Below are 17,184 nucleotides of genomic sequence, written 5' to 3' on the forward strand. Positions count from 1 at the left end.
ACCACCATTGAAATCCACAAATCACACCAACCACCAATCCACCACCCCCAATTGGCCACCATTAACGAAAGAACTCTCCCCAACCCACCACCATTGAAACCTACGAATCATCCTAACCACCAATCCTCCAAAACCCAAGAACAAAAATTATTTATAATCACAGGGAAAAAAAAAATATCATAGTCACCACCATTGATGGAGCTTCGAAATCGAGAAGAAAGGGTGTGGGTCTTGATGGCAAGCACTAGATTGGGTACATGCAATGCTCGATCCGAGCTTGGTTGGTCGAAGGTGGGTTTGAGAGAGATGGAGGAGATGAGGAATGAGATGGAAGAGAAGAAAAGATGAGGAAGAAGAGAGAAAAGATGAGAACAAAAGGAAAGGAGTACTCATTGGCGCATGAAGGGGATTGGGGCAGCACGATCTGACCGGTGAAGATAGCTTGGGTGGTCTTCTTTGTCACTCTCCCTTCTAGCTCAGGTGTGTGAGTTCAAAAAATCAATTGAAGATAAATGGGATATGTAAATCCATTTATGGGTCAAGTGGCCTCATTTTACGGTCAACGAAAATTATTTTCAATTTGACCGTATTTTACATGTGCACCCAAACACGCATCAGGGTGTAAAATATTTTCCCAAATACATTTACTCTCGAAACAAACACAGCCTAACTCTCACATCTTTACATTTAAGTTGCCAACTTTTTATTCATTAGAATATTAAAATTAATCATTTAAATATTAAAATGCTACAACACATGACATTAAAGAAAATGTATTTTGCTCTTGAAAAGCTAAAAATGCTTTGAACTCTATTATATAGTTGTTCGTTGACCACAAAAAATTTTTCATTGATTTGCTTTCTCTATTACACAATACACCAGAAAATAAGGAAAATATTTTTTCAGTTGTACATATTTTCCCTCTAGCCTAATTTGGAGGACTCTTCTCCAAGACTCCAACCCATTATGTAACAATTGATAAAGCTATCAATGTGTATTCTTTAAACAACTCACATGACTTATTAAATAGTTCATGTCGTTAATAATAAATGCAAATGGTTTTATTAGTCAATGCGTAAATTGGAGAAATTTTTCTCAAAACTAGTTTGCAAATAAACTTTTTTTGTGCTCGTAAAACACTTTCTACCAAAACAAATAGAAGTAGAACTATACTTTTAATTTACTTAGCTAATTTTTTAAGTAAAATAAATCATCGAAAATAAGTTATATACTAAATTAGTTCCCCAAAACCTCCAAATTCTGTCACTCAAGTTCCTCAAAGGGTTAAGTGGAAACCCTCTCCAAGTTCATTCCTCAAGATCAATTTTGATGGGGTTGTGTTTAAAGAAGAAAATACAGCTGGAATAAGTGTTGTAATCCGAGATGACAAGGGATAAGTTATAGCTTCTATGGTTGAGAAGGTAGGTCTTCCTAATTTTGTTGCAGCCATTGAAGCTTTGGCAGCAGTTAGGGCTTTAATCTTTGCTCAAGAAATTGATCTATCTTTTATTATTCTTGAGGGAGATTCAAAGATAATTATCAACAAGTTAAAGAGCGATGATGCTTCTTTATTGCTTTTCAATTCTCACAAAGTATGAGATAGAGGAATTGTGTTGCTTATAACATTGCTAGACATACTAACAGAATTTTAGTGTGGACAGAGAATATTCCTCCACAGTTCAATGTTATAATGTTATCAGATAGGACTAATCTTCTTTAATAAAATTGCAGTTGTTCTTCCAAAAAAGAAGTTTAGTTTTTTCTTAAAAAAAAAAAAAAAAAATTTATTTTAATGGTACGTCCGTGGCGTAGACGCTCCACAATTTAGAGTGGAACTAGCATTATGCTTAGAATTCATACTGTCATGATATGTCACTTTCCCTAATTTATTTTGAGATAATAAATTAGCTTATGACAAAAGAGTCAAGCCAGTGATGATCAGTGATCACCAGATCCGAAAGTAATGAAACTAATTTCTGATTCTTATTCCAAAAATATATTCTGGATTTCTCTTAACAAAATATCGTGAGAAAGTCTGACTCCAAGTGCAAATGCCAAATTCTCTAATCAATGATAAATTCAATTGGATCTCACAACTTTGCTTACTTTTTCCTGGCGTAAGATGTCTCTGGTCATTCGGCAAAAGGAAAATAATACTATATATTATTAAAATGGTTGTCAGTTGTCAGACAGTGGGAACTTCTTTTTTTTTTTTTTTTTTTTTTGGCTGGGAATAGTGGGAATTTGTTTATTGGGAAAGTGGATGTCCTCTATCAATGACTTCTTTTACTTTTATTGTGTATTATTATCTTATTAGTATTTTTCTCTTTCCTTGTTGCAACATGTTAGACAATGACTTATCGCTTAAGGCCTAGAATATTTTATATATAAAATTAATGTAGTAAGAAATTTGCCTAGAAAGAGTCGGTCAAGTACACCATTCAAAACTTAAGCCGGCCCTGATTTGGAGACCATGAATTATATAAGAAAAACAAAGGAATCCAAACTCTGTCAAAATCATACAATTATCGGGAGTTATCATATACAACCAATTTTACATCCTTTTAAAATTATCTTATATGAGATATTTTGATTGGTTACTTATCACTTTTTATGAATTCATAATTTTTTTTTCATCATTTACCGTTAGCTACATTGAATATTTGTAAAAATAATTATGAAATTAATAGCAGTCTTAAAATTTTTCATACTGGAAAAAAGCTTAAGCACTGTTTGTTATATATATATATATATATATATATATTTTTTTTTTTTCATTTTATGTGACTGCTCTTAGAACATTTATAATAAAAATACAAAATAGAACATTTATAATAAATTACACAATAAGTTTATTTAGTAGAATTTATCATGAATATGAGAAAAGAAAATATCATGTCATTATATTTTAGAGATACATAATAATTACTCAGGAAGGTAATACACATATAATTTATAATATTAATTGAATACTTTAAATGGCAAAAGTCAACTTTCCATATTATCTTGTGAAAAATAAGGCGATTTAATTGCACATTAATGTTGTTAAGCAAGCATTTTTTTTTTTTAGAGTTTCAATATATGATGTCCGCTTCTGATGATAACTCTTTATCATCAAACTAAGATACTAAGCTAGCATTCTTATCATCAAATCAATGTCAAAATTCAATATAACTCATAGTTAGCAATTTCTTGTTCAATTGCCGTTAATTCATTTTACTAAAAGATTTATTTCGATTAGCTCAATTGGTAAAGTCTCCTGTCACAGAAAAAAATATTTGGAATTCAAATTATGCCTATATCAAAAACTTATTGGTGTTTTGGCCCGATGATAAGAGTAATTATTATGAAGTTGACGCTATAAGTTGAAACACTACCGTGTGTGTATATATGTACACACTTTTTTATTCATGCTTGTTATACACACTTATCTTTTATATGTTGGAAAAACATAGTTTGTATCGCATACAAAACATATGCATCAGAAAAATAATGGATCTATTTCATTCGCAATTAATAACATGTACTATGGAAATTTCAGAATTTAAGAACAAGAGAACGTACCTTGGTATGGTGAAATTCAAAACCAAATATTAGAAATACTTGGGAATAGTTTTAATCTTCAATCCAATTCCACTTATGCCCAAGAAGTGTGGACTCTCAATCAATTTACATGTATGTGTTCAAGGAAGAATAAGAGAGTGGCTTACACTCACATACACACCATTTTCATATATTACAATGTATTACTAAATTATGTATGTTTCTCTCCTTAGATATAACTGATTATCAAATTGGGCTAGCCTTTTAGGTCATTCTAATTGGGCTTTAGTATGTGGCTTGGAGTGGAACCAAAAGGGACAAATAAGACACTAGCTCCAATGGGTTTTGGGTTTTTCTGTCAACTCTTGACAGACCCAAAATTACCATTAATTGTATTTAATATCATTATATAAATATAATTGTACTCTAGACCTTATTAATAAATTATATCTCAAGACTTTATTATACATTCAACATCTTCATTAAAATATTCGTAGTAATACAAAGTCATGAATGTTGACTGTTACTTTGAAGATTACTACATCTTAATCATTGAGTATCCGGTTTAATCCTTTAAGTTATTACTAAAGTAGTTAGGCCCAACATTCTGAATAACCAAACCTATTAAACTTATCTCAAGAGAATATTTTATATCTCCGTTAAGAGATAATGAATTCCATCTTGAGAATATATGTTCCTTCAACATTAAATATGGTTGCCTAACATACTGAGATTTTGATCGTGACTTTAGATTTCACTCTTGATATATCAAAACAACTTACACTTCATGATCATGTTCATTATTCTCTCAAGATTGAGAATTGATGTAAATAGAAGTCGTAAGATTTATTATTCATTTAACAGTCGTTAATAGAATAATTAATCTCACAGTGGTCCAGTTCAATATGTCTTAACACTTAAAACACATCAACATATTAACTAGAAGTCTCTACTTCCATGATCAAGACAAATCATCTTCGTTGATATGTTATAGTCTTCGCAGATGAAATGTCCAATTTCATCACTGATTATGAATTAAAATTCTGAGTTTATAAAGAACTTGTGATTTATATCTTCTGTGATTAAATCACATAGATCACATACTATGCATCTCATGGAGTATATGATAATATTCAAATATTCATGTTACCATTATTTTAGATAATAATAAAACAACTTTATTAATCACGACATAATATCATACATAATGTCATACATAGTATCATACAATAGGATTTAAAGAGCACATATCCTAACATTATAATGAGTTTATGGGCATAACAAATTTCATAAGGTTTTACTATAATAAAAAATAATATTGTACTAATCATATTCTATCATATTAATATAGTCGTGAAAAAAAAATGTGAAGTTTATTATAATTTGTAGCATTATTGTAAGGGAAAATGCCAAAAAAAAAAAAAAAAAAACCCATGGTGTTCTTATAAATTTTATATTATTTATCCTTGAGGTTAAGAATTGTCCAAATTGATCTCTCTATCTCAATTCCATTAACTATAATTGACTGAAAACGATTATGTGTTATACATGTATTATTTTTAAAATGCTTTTTAAAAGTAAAGTGGGCAAGTGCACACCCCTGTGACTGCATTTTCTATTAGTTTTAGTTAATGAAATTAAGACAAGGGGTCAATTTGAACAATTCTTAAATTTTAGAGGTTAATAGTACAAAATTGATAGCACAGGGATTAGTTTGTAACTAACCCAAACCTCAATGGGTCTTTTTTGCATTGACCTTATTGTAATTAATATTGTGGGGGGAAGCACCCTCGCCCAGACAGGCCCGTGGAGTGATTAGGCCCATTTACTCGTCGAAACTAGGCCCAACCCAACCGAGATAATGTGTCTTATCAACCTGGCAACCTAAGGAGTATTTTTTCGCTCGAGAAGACCCTATAAAGTGCACCTCAGGAGGAACTAGAAGGAGACAATCCGAGTAAAGAGTGAAAACCCCAAAAAGGCGTGATGACAGGTGCAAGCCAAAGGGAAGGGAAGCTTCCAAGTAAAGAAATCATCACCTCTACATTAAATGCTCTGCAACATCTCAGCCTGCCACATTAATGGCAGAATGCCCTCTAAACAGTGCCCTCATAGCCAGTATCCTACTCTACCACCACCTGCACAGTAGTAATAAGACAAGTATCTGAGGAGAGATTAGCATCCCTCAAAGTTGAAGGCTGGGATGTGATTCAAATGACTATAAAAAGAAGGAAGATCTTACTTGAAAGGGGGGCAAGAAATTTAGAGAGAGAAAGAGAGAAGAATCACACTAAAAAGCTGCAATCTCCCTTAAGCATAAGTGATCCTTGGCTTGCTCGAGGAGAGTAATAAACAAGAGTTATCTTCTTTTTGTTCAACTTCTGTTAGTGTTAAGCTATCCCTACAGTTATTTTTTTATTTATTTTTTTAATTTCTTTAATCATTAAACATCATTATTTAAGGAGTCTAAGCATTAACCTGCATTCTCATCTCTATAAATTAATTGTATTGGATTTCTATTTTAGCCCATTCCAAGTTGGTTGGGCCGGGTTCATTTTGCCCCCACAAATATCATTTATACCGTCAATATATATAATTTGTGTACAATGAGCACTAAAAAAATATATTATAATCTTTTAGTGTTCACATTAAACTTTATTTTCATTAAGTCATTGAGTATATTAAATAGATTAGATAAAAATACAACTATACTTACGGGGTGTGTGTCTATATATATATATATATATATATATATATAATCAAGTTACATCTAATGTAATGTAAGTCTAAACAATATTATACCAATTAATAACTTTGTATTGGATTAATATTTAAATGAATTACATGTTCTCTATGTTCTTTAACATGCATGCCAATTTTTGTGTCAATTGAATACTATTTACTATTCAATTTAGAAACTCATCTTCTATACACAATTTTAAAATACAAAAACTTGAAATTAAACATTTGATTTATCTTAGAATATTTTGAAATTTTGCAAGTGTGTAGGATTTAAGAAAAAAAATTTTAATTCAATGGTAGAATTATTGAAATTGGCTTCCAATAAAAACATTTTGAATGATACAATATTACTTAAACTTACACAATGCTAATCTTGAACCAATCTCTGACCGTCTCTTTATATATATATATATGAACCCATCAAGATGTGTGATTGGTTATAACACTTTTTTTTTTTTTTTTTGAACTGAGATGTGGTGAACAAGTCATTTAGAAAGATCCATCTTCATATAACTGTTTATTATCATGTCATTGCTTTTAAATTTCTATTGATTTTTCAAAATTAACAATAAACATCTAACTTGTGAGATATGAATGATTGGTGAAAAAGAAATTTGTGAAAATAAAATTAGGGGTACATTTGAGAACAACTTATTTAGTTGAAATTGAAAACATTTTACTAAAAATACTATAGATAAAACTAAAAGTTAGTTGAAATAGTACAGTAGAACTCATGAATAGTATAAAAAATGCAATAAAACTCATAAATAATTGTGGGGGCTATGGCCCAAAGTGACCAATTGGGCCTTGGGCCATCCGAGGACACTAGTTAGTCCGAGGAGACAACGTAACTTAGACGATCTGCGTTATAAGCCTTATCACAGGAGACAAAGAAAGAGGGTCCGAGGAGGAACCACTCCTCGGACACTGAAAATCCGGAGCAGAGGTATGTCCAAACCACTGAAGCACATCCCCTAAACACATGAAAAGGAAAAAAACACAAAATATCTAGGCAAAAACTGCCACCACCACATTAAATGCACTGCAGCTACTTTCCTGGCCGCATTAATGTGGAGAAGACCCCTGAGCAGTGTTACCTTGGCTACCACAACTCACAAAGGACTGAAAGAGGTATCTGATGGGATAGGTGCTCAAGTGGAGGCTTGGATGATCAACAAGTGTAAAGCCCAGATGATCAAGAAGAGCCTATATAATGTATAGAAGCCCCCATAAGGAGGGGACGGGAAAAAGATGAGAGAATACTGTAGCATGCAAAAGAACCCTAAAGTAGTGATCTGTATTCATAAATTAAATTCTGTGTCTCCTCGGACCGGAGGTTATTTCATCATAACAGCTTTTGTTCTTGTCTGTGTGTTTCTTAATCTCATGCAAGCCTTTGCTTAACTTATCCAAACCTAGTTCTTTGACCCATACTCTACAAAATTCATTGCATTGGGCTTTTTGAACCAGGATTCCATACAGTGCGGGCCTGGGTTCCAAATTTTGTCCTTACAATAATAATAAAAATAAATTACATAATAAAAGAAACGGCTCGTTATAAATTATCCCAACGCAACCAAATATAAGAAGAACAAGATTTAGGTGTTGTTCCTTAGGTTCCTCTCTTAAGATACTGTCGTGTGAATTTTTTTAAAAAATGCACATGATAGAATCTTAGCTGAAATAGTATAGTAAAAATAGTACAGTAAAAATAGTACAGTAAAATCCATAAATAGTACAAAAAATATATTAAACCTCATAAATAATAGTAAAAATAAATTAAATAATAAAAGAAACGGCCTGTTATAAATTATCCCAATGCAATCAAATATAAGAAGAGCAAGACTTAGGTACAGTACTTAGGTGCTGTTCCTTAGATTTTCCTCTTAAAATTTTGCTATGTGAATTTTTTCTTATGAGATAAAAGTGTATTTTTTAGTTAATTAGTTATATGACTGAATTTTAAAAAGAGAATTTAAAAAAAAACATTTAAAAGTACTGTACATTTTGCCAATATAAGAATACCAATGACATTCTCTCAACGAAGAAAAAGAAAAAGAAAAAGAAAAAGAATACGAATGACCGCGACATATTTGTTGGGATCATCAATAATCACACAAGTGAAGTGATATTATTATTTGTGGGGCCCTACAAGTGGGATCCTCATCCTCTTCCATTCATGACCCTATTTCTAGTAGTGTCACAGTGATGACATACTATATTTTCTTGGGATAAGTCTAGAGCCACGACTTGTGGTATAATTTGTGCCATAACTTGTTTATGTGGTGAGTTGTGATTGTGGTCTAGTTTTTATGTATCAGGATCTTTAAATAATGAATAGTAGAGAGCCACGTCAATGGACGGTGAGTGCCAATGTGTCGCTCCAAAACAATAATTTTAGAGAAGTGTTGTGTCTGTAACATTTACACAATATTTACCACTTATGATTTATTGTGAAAATGTTGTGAACAAAACATTTCTTATAATTTTAGAGTTACTCCAAAAATTTTAATAAATTTTACATTTCTTTGAGTTAGTAAGTTGTTAAGCCACTTGTTAATGGTAGATAATAAAGTGTGTCAATAGTGATTGGTGAGTCTATATGAAAATCAATAATAACATGTTAATTCAGCAGATGTGAAATTTATTGTCAAAATTGTTGTGTTTGTAGCATTGCTCACTACAAAAGTCTATGGATACAAACTTTATCACAATTTGCACATTTGTCAAGTGATGATTAAATTACTTTTTACAAAGTACTGGTGTAATCTTATGTATAAATGATGCAATTAAATTATAAATTGAAAAATATGCCAATTGTGACAAAATATTTGCCTTTAGAAGAATTGGTGTCACAAGCTTCCAAAAGAATAATTCTAAGGATGTATCTAATCCCATACCCAAACTTTCTCTTGATTACTTTTTTTTTTTTTTTGAAACTGGAACATTCATCTATTTATAACAAAAGAGAATCATGGTACAAGGCAGTCAAAGCTGGTGGGGGTGAATCCTCCATCCAAAACACATCTTCAGAAATATTCCTAGCATGCTGCGCAAGAGCATGAGCTACCCGATTACCCACTCTCCTAATACAACTGAAACTTGCCCACTACATCCCATAAACTAATTGGCGCACATCATCCACCACATTGCCTAAGAGCGATCGATCAGCCAAAGAAGAAGATAAAGCTTTCATTACATTACTATTATCTCCTTCGATCACAAGCTTAGTAAAGCCAGCATCAGTGGCAAACTCTACTGCCTTCCTGCATGCTAATAGCTCCGCTTCTTCGCTGCTACTCACCGGTGGCCCTCCTGCTGTCATCGCTGCCATAACCTTACCCTTATCATTCCTTATAATGGCACCAAACCCAGTCCGTTTAGCATCCAAAAACACTGCTGCATCAAAATTTAATTTGAAGACCAAAGATGGAGGTGGTTTCCATACATCACCAACTGAATGCCCCACCCCATCCACACGTAAGTTTCCTTGAGAATTCCGAAATTCCTCCAGGTACTCCATAGCTCTTTTGCATAACATGTTTGGATCTTGAAGCTTTCCCCCATGCAGCAACTTGTTTCGTTGATTCCAAATTATCCACGCCTGAACTAAGAACAACTCCATCTCCTGCACAGAAAGTCTACTCAACAAATACTCCATCAGCTCTATCATATCAGCTTGGCCATGTGCACACTTTTGTAGCTTCAGCGCACTCCCAGCCCACACATTCACAGCAACCCCACAGTCCCATAATGCATGTATTGTTGACTCAGGAAATCTGGTGCAGTTCGGACATATATTATCATGAATAATTCGTTGCTTTGCAAGGTTTAAACGTGTTGGCAAAATCTCTTGACAAGCCCTCCAGCCAAACACTTTAATCTTATTAGGAATATGTAACTTCCACAGAGCATTCCATACCTGTTTTCCAGCACAACCACTAGAGTTTTCAGCCCATTCTTCACCTTTCTGAATCTGCACAGCCACCCTATAAGCTGATTTTACTGAGAACAAACCATTCATATTGTACATCTAAACTAATAAATCTGGCACATGTCGATGACTCAATGGAATTCTACATATTGCCTCTGCATCATCAGTATGAAACACTGAAGTGATCAACTCTCTTCTCCAACATTGCATATCCGGATCAAGGAGGTCAGCCACTAACATTCCATCAGTTTCCTCACTGGCTGGGTATAAAACTTTATTGGTTGGATGGTTTGGAATCCATCTATCCTCATGAACTCTAATTGAATATCCATTCCCAACTCTCCAACAGAACCCATTTTTCAGGATAGGTAGCGCCACCATTATGCTTCTCCAAACAAAAGAACAATTAGGGGAGACAGCAGCTTCAAGAAGATTAGACCGTGGAAAATATCTAGCCTTGAAACACTTGTATAATAGAGATTCATCATCCTGAAGCAATCTCCATCCTTGCTTTGCTAGCATAGCAAGATTGAAGGCTCGTAAATCACGAAACCCCATGCCACCTTCTTTTTTAGGAGTGACAAATCTGTCCCACCTTCGCCAATGAATTTTCCTTTCATTCCCTACTTGTCCCCACCAAAACTTTGCACACAAAGCATCTAACTCATCACATAATTTCATTGGAAGTTGGAACACACTCATCGTATATGTTGGAATGGATTGCGCCACGGCCTTGATGAGAATCTCTTTTCCCGCTCTTGATAGCAACATGCCCTTCCACCCTTGCAATTTCTTCCATACCCTATCCTTCAAATAAGAAAAGGACTGATATTTCGATCTTCCAACCAATGTAGGCAGCCCCAGATAGGATTCAAATCGGTCCACCTCTCTTACTCCTAGAATCTGCTTGATCTCCTCTTTTTAAGAATTTGGGGTATTGCTGCTAAAGTATACAGATGACTTCTCCAAGTTTATACTTTGACCTGAGGCTTGAGCATATGTTTTAAGAATATCGGTAACCACCTCCACTTCAGTTTTAGTAGCTTTGCAAAATAGCAATGAGTCATTAGCAAATAACAGGTTGGTGATTTTGAGTGCTCTTTTGCAAACAGAAACACTGTGGAGTTTCCCTTCCAAATTTGCCTTCGCGAGTAAAGAAGTGAACCCCTCTGCACACAACAAAAATAAATAAGGTGAAAGAGGATCTCCTTGACGGATTCCTCTTGATTACTTATTATAACATTTCTCATCATATAAAGCATAACTTTTTATCCATCACTTACAATCACTCGAGATTAATAATAGGAATGTTGGTATCTGGACATTCATTAAAAAAAAAAAAAAAACAAACTACATAAAAAAATTATAATTTTTGTTACAATTATTTACTAAAAAGACTATAATAAATTAGTGACGGTGAAAAGATAACGTGTTTGTGTAAATAAAGGAGACATAAATTATAGTTTTTTTTTTTAATTTTTTAATTTTATCGTGTACTAGAGTAACTCATTCTTTTCTTCTTAAAAAAAAAAAAAAAAAAAAGAGAAAAAAGACAAGAAAGAAAGAGAGTAACTTGTGAGTACTATGTATTGTTACCGTTCTAACTGGTCAGATTTTCGTGGGACCTATTATTTTGAGTTAAAAATGAGTATTTTTTAAGAGAAAAAGAGAGAATAAAATATGAGATATGAGAATGAGGATTGAGTTATGAAAATTGAGATATGAAAAGTGAGAAATGAGTGATGCGAAAACGAAACGGGGCCTAACTCATTCTTAAATGCTGATGAAGAAAGAAAGAAAGAAACGCCCAAGATTTTCAGAGAAATTACGTATTCCGTTTGTAGTGTACATAGTGAGTGACATGACAGGTAGATGCGAAACCTAACGTGAAGGAAATGACCGATGAACCAAAGTGGAGCCCATTTTTTGTACTGGCAAGTAAAGAGCACGCGCGCTATTATGACGATACTTGATAGTCAGTACTGTAGAGAGCGACGTTTTGTTTTGTTTTGTTTTGTTTTTGTTTTGGTTTCCTCGTAGAACAAGAACAAGAACAAGAACAATATTTGAGTAATATATAATAATATAAATTTATTTCGGTGTTGGAAAGGTCACTCCCTCCCTTGGATTAGAACCGTGTCTATCCTATCCATTTGTCTTATCTATAATCTATTCCCTTTTGTCTGTCACCATCAATTGCATGTATTAGTTTAATTTGACCATTCAATATAAACATGTGATTCCTTTTTTTGACCCTTTAAGACTTACTCTTACCTCGTCCATTGTCATGCTTCTATTATTTTGGGTACATTATTTGACTTAATATATATATATATATATATATATATATATGCACCAAGAATAAAAAAAAAAATTCTTAATTTTCTAATAATATTAGAGTATGACTTACTCTAATATTAGAAAATTATCAACTTTTATATATAAAAATATTAGAGTATATAAATTAGAAAAATATAAACTAAGAATTTATATATAACTCATAAATATACTATATAAAAAAATTATCAACTCTCTCTCACTCACACACACACAAGATTAAAAATAACTTATCATATTCCTAAACTCTATGGTAATATAAAAGTTGTCTTATTTACTTTAATAAATCAAAACATAATATAAGATTATTGTGCGCATAAAGAAACAAATTGACAAAAGGAACACTTAAGCAAAAATAGAAAATTGTTTTTGTTAAAATATTTTTGAGGGGCCATTGATTCAACGAAATAGTGTTTTTTTATAATAAAAAAAAAATAAAAAGATTTTGGAGTGCCATTGGATTAGCTCTGTTCTAGGGGCCAACTCAAATTTTTAATGTCCAAATATTTAAAATATTTATATGAATTAAATGAAAAATTCAACATTTTTCATAACATGGATCTGCCATTGAAAATAAAATATTTTTTTTTGAATTGAGATAATATTCAATATGATATTGGATGACAGTAGTGAATTGAAACATTTTAGAAATTGAATTGTTACAGTTTCATACTTTTTGAGAGGGTTTCAATTTATGGTATCCACTCTTGAAGATAATTTTTTTATTATCAGACTAAGACATCAATTAGTTTTTGGTGTAGACGAGGATTAAACCCTAAATCTTTTATACAATTATCAAAGACTTTATCAGTTGAGTTAACTGAAACCTACTTACAATTTCATACTTTGATTATGCTTTGCACCCGACCAATGTAGTATACTCGGTATTATAAACTACTTTTATAAGGACCAAAGGGACTTATTGCAAATTGGGCCCTAACCAGAGTTTAAATGGGCCAAACCAGACGTTTAAATGAGTTATGTGGGCCCAAATAGACTAAGGGAAAAGACCAACCAAGGAGGTAGTTAGTTGGAGGAAGGAACTTGGAGATAGACAAGGCGAGGAAGTTGAAGAGTTCTTAGGCCGAACTGAATGTGTTGGCTTGAGGAAGGTAACAATAACTAGTCCGGATAAGAATTGGAGGAAATTTCCTGACAAAGATACTATTACCTCCACATTAAATGCACCGAATCAATCAAGTATGCCACATTAATGGCTGAAAGACACTTGAACAATGCCACAATAGTCATTTACCTGTTCAACACAACATCAAAAGGAGGGGAGGAGAATGATGGGATAAGTATCTTGGAGAAGAATCACCCATCCCCCAAATGGATGGCCAGGATTGAAGCATTAAACTATAAATAGGACGAGACCCCTATGTACTGGGATCAAATCCAGAAATGGTGAGAGAAAAAGAGAAAATACTTAGAATATTAAGAGAAGTCCAATCTTGTACATTCTTATAAGTATAAACGCTCCTTGATAATTTCGAGGATGGAGAATTAAAGCCCAAATCCTGCTTTATCATACAAATTTGTCTTGTAGTGTTTTATTTTCAGTTCTTTATTTGGAAGTATTGATTTAGACTCAACTATTGGTCCTAAAACTCACTTCTACAAATTAATTGTCTTAGATATCAATCCTGCCCAACCATTTACCGAATGATTATTCTTTTAATATATTTGGATATATGTCAAAGTATAGGAAAATTGAGAAGCGTTGCTTCTAAAATTAGGACCAAGTGAATGGTGTGAACGGCCGCATTAGTGTAACGGTAAAATTATTATTATTATTATTATTATTATTATTATTATTATCAAGCTGAAGGAAATTTTTTATACTTCTTCGTTGGGAATTTTTTATTTTTTTATTTTTTTATTTTTTATACTTGATGCTAAATGTTGAACAATTAAGAAACATTTATTCATAAAATAAGTTAGTGTGAACGTGAGAAAGTATAGAATCAAAAAAATAAAAAATAAAAAGAAAGAAAGAAAGAAAGAAAAAGATATATCCATGCAAAAGTGAGGTGAGTCTAGATTAATATAAATGAAATTGAGATGGTTTGTCACGTTCACATGCATTGAAGACCTACTAATACATTAATAGGAAAGAGTGGTTCTTTAATTCAAGTTAAAGAAACTGAAAAAGTTTAAAAATAAACGAAAATGACACTTTTGACTAAGGATATATTGTGATCTCGATCTGGGCAATGTCTCATCAAAGCTGAGAAGGTAGTAATTTTCAAATTTCAGCTTGAAGAAGTAAATTATATATATTTATTTATATTTTAAAGTGATTATATACTATATAAAATAACTTTTATTTCAATTAAAATAAGTATTGAATTTATAAATCACTCAATTATCTAACTATCTAACGTATAAAAGATGTTTAACATATTGAGTGATTTAAAATTATATAAATCACAGCAAAAGTTTATAATTATAAACAAAAAGTTAGATAGGACGCCGTGGTACCATATTTTCTCTCTTTTTCAATATATATTTCATAAATGCTTGCAATATGAAAGCAACGCCACTTTAGCTAGAAAAAGAAAAGAAAAGAAAAGTTTTTGCTTATATACTCAAATTTTTGTTGACCAAGAACCAAAGACATCAAAGCAAAGCAATTCCTTGAAGTTGAAGATGCAAATATATGTGAAATTTAATTGTCTGTTTCTCTCATTCCCATCGTTATTAATGGATGAACAACACAATCATTTAAAATATATATATAAAAAAAAAAAGAAATTAAAATGAACTCTGTTTATATTAGACCAATAATGGACATGGACTGCATAGTCCGAATATCTAGAATGCACGGACGCGGCTGGGAGGGCGCCGCACCAGAGTCCGACGCGGCGCGACGCGGGACGCGGCGTCCGACGCGGTAGACCGCGCGTCGGTGCCGCGTCTGTTTTTTTTTTTTTTTTTTTTTTCTCAGATTCGCGCCGACTCGGCTCGATTCGCGCCGATGCGGCTCGATTCGGGCCGAATCGGCTTCGATTCGCGCCGAACCGGCCTGTTTCTGCCGATTTCGGCCTGTTTCGGCCATATCGGTACATATCGGCCGGCGACCGATACGGCCGATACGGCCGAAACAGGCCGAAATCGGCCTTGAAACTCGCCGGAGAGGCCGAATTTCAGACCTCAGGTGCGTTTCTTGCCTTATTCTTTCTTTGTTTTGTGAATCAAGTATATTAATGTGTTTTTTAAGAATATTTTAATAGTAAAAATATATAAAAAATATAAATAAAAATATTTTTAATCATTTTTTATTCGCCGAGTCCCGCCGCACCCGCACCCTATTTTTTCAAAAATTACCGAGTCCCGCACCCGCACCCGCACCCGCACCCGAGTCTCGAAACGCACCCGTGCTTCATAGCCGAATATGTTCCTTTCTTTATCAACAGAAAGCATAATCCCACGCGCCTTTGCCATTCTTTATTAAAGCTGTCTTGCCAAATATGACCCAAGACTTTGACAAGTTCCTTTATTTTTAGCAAGAGTAACATCTACAAAGAGTTCTTTCTATGTGTTTCACGAACGTGAAGATACTCAATTAAATGTATTTGATTTTGAGGTCACACAAAATATATTATCTTTTATTCAAGAAGATAATTGAATTTAATTAAGGAACCTAAAATACAACACACATTAAGTATTGTTCAAAAATTCAATCTTTCACTTTATCACATACATATATTTTTTGTTTTGCCAATAGTATTGTAGTTTAATTGATATCTTTTAGTGTTTTCATTGGAGACATCTAGGCTTTGTTTGGGAGTTTATAAAGGAATAGAATGAAATGGAATAGAATGATCATAAGGGAATGGAAATGAATAGAATTGAATGTATTTAAGGAAGGGCAAGGAATGGAAAAGAATGAAATTGAATGGAATTAAGTAACCTTGATTGGATGTTTTAAAATAAAGGAATGGAAATGAATGGAATGTAAGTAATCTTACTTGGGAGTAACATAGAAGGAATGAAATGAAATCATTTTATAACAATATTACTATTAGACCCTTATTTTAAAATAAAATGGCTGAATATATGGGGGTATTTTGAGACTTGTAGTAAAAAATTCATTAAATTTACTTCTATTCCCTCTTATTTCTCTCAATTTTTGGGAGGAATAAAAATTTGAGATTTTAAGGGAATAGAGAGGAATGATTGTTCCCTCTCACTTAAACTCCCAAACAAGGAAAGAATATATATATATATATATATATATATATTTTCATTTATTTATTTTCATTCCATTCCATTTCCTCTTCCCAAAAAATGGCTTAAAGTTCGAATTATCTCACCCCAACTATATATATATATATATATATATGTTGATTGTAGGACTAATAAGTACTTTCCTAATTCATTTTCTTTCCAAGCAAATCCAACCACTATATGATAAAGTATCTTATTCAGACCTCTTTGAGAAGTCCTAATAATTTTTATCCGAAAAAAAAGTCATAATCATAAGTGTATTTCTTTTAGTCGGCCACCCAAAGTATAAGTCTATTTCATTATTTTAAAGAAATGTAATGGTCTCTTTTAGTCGGCCACCCACCCAAAGTATAAGTCTATTGCATTATTTTAAAGAAATGTAATGGTCACTACTA

This window comes from Quercus robur, chromosome 5, assembly GCF_932294415.1.
Source record: "Quercus robur chromosome 5, dhQueRobu3.1, whole genome shotgun sequence".
Taxonomy (NCBI): Eukaryota; Viridiplantae; Streptophyta; class Magnoliopsida; order Fagales; family Fagaceae; genus Quercus; species Quercus robur.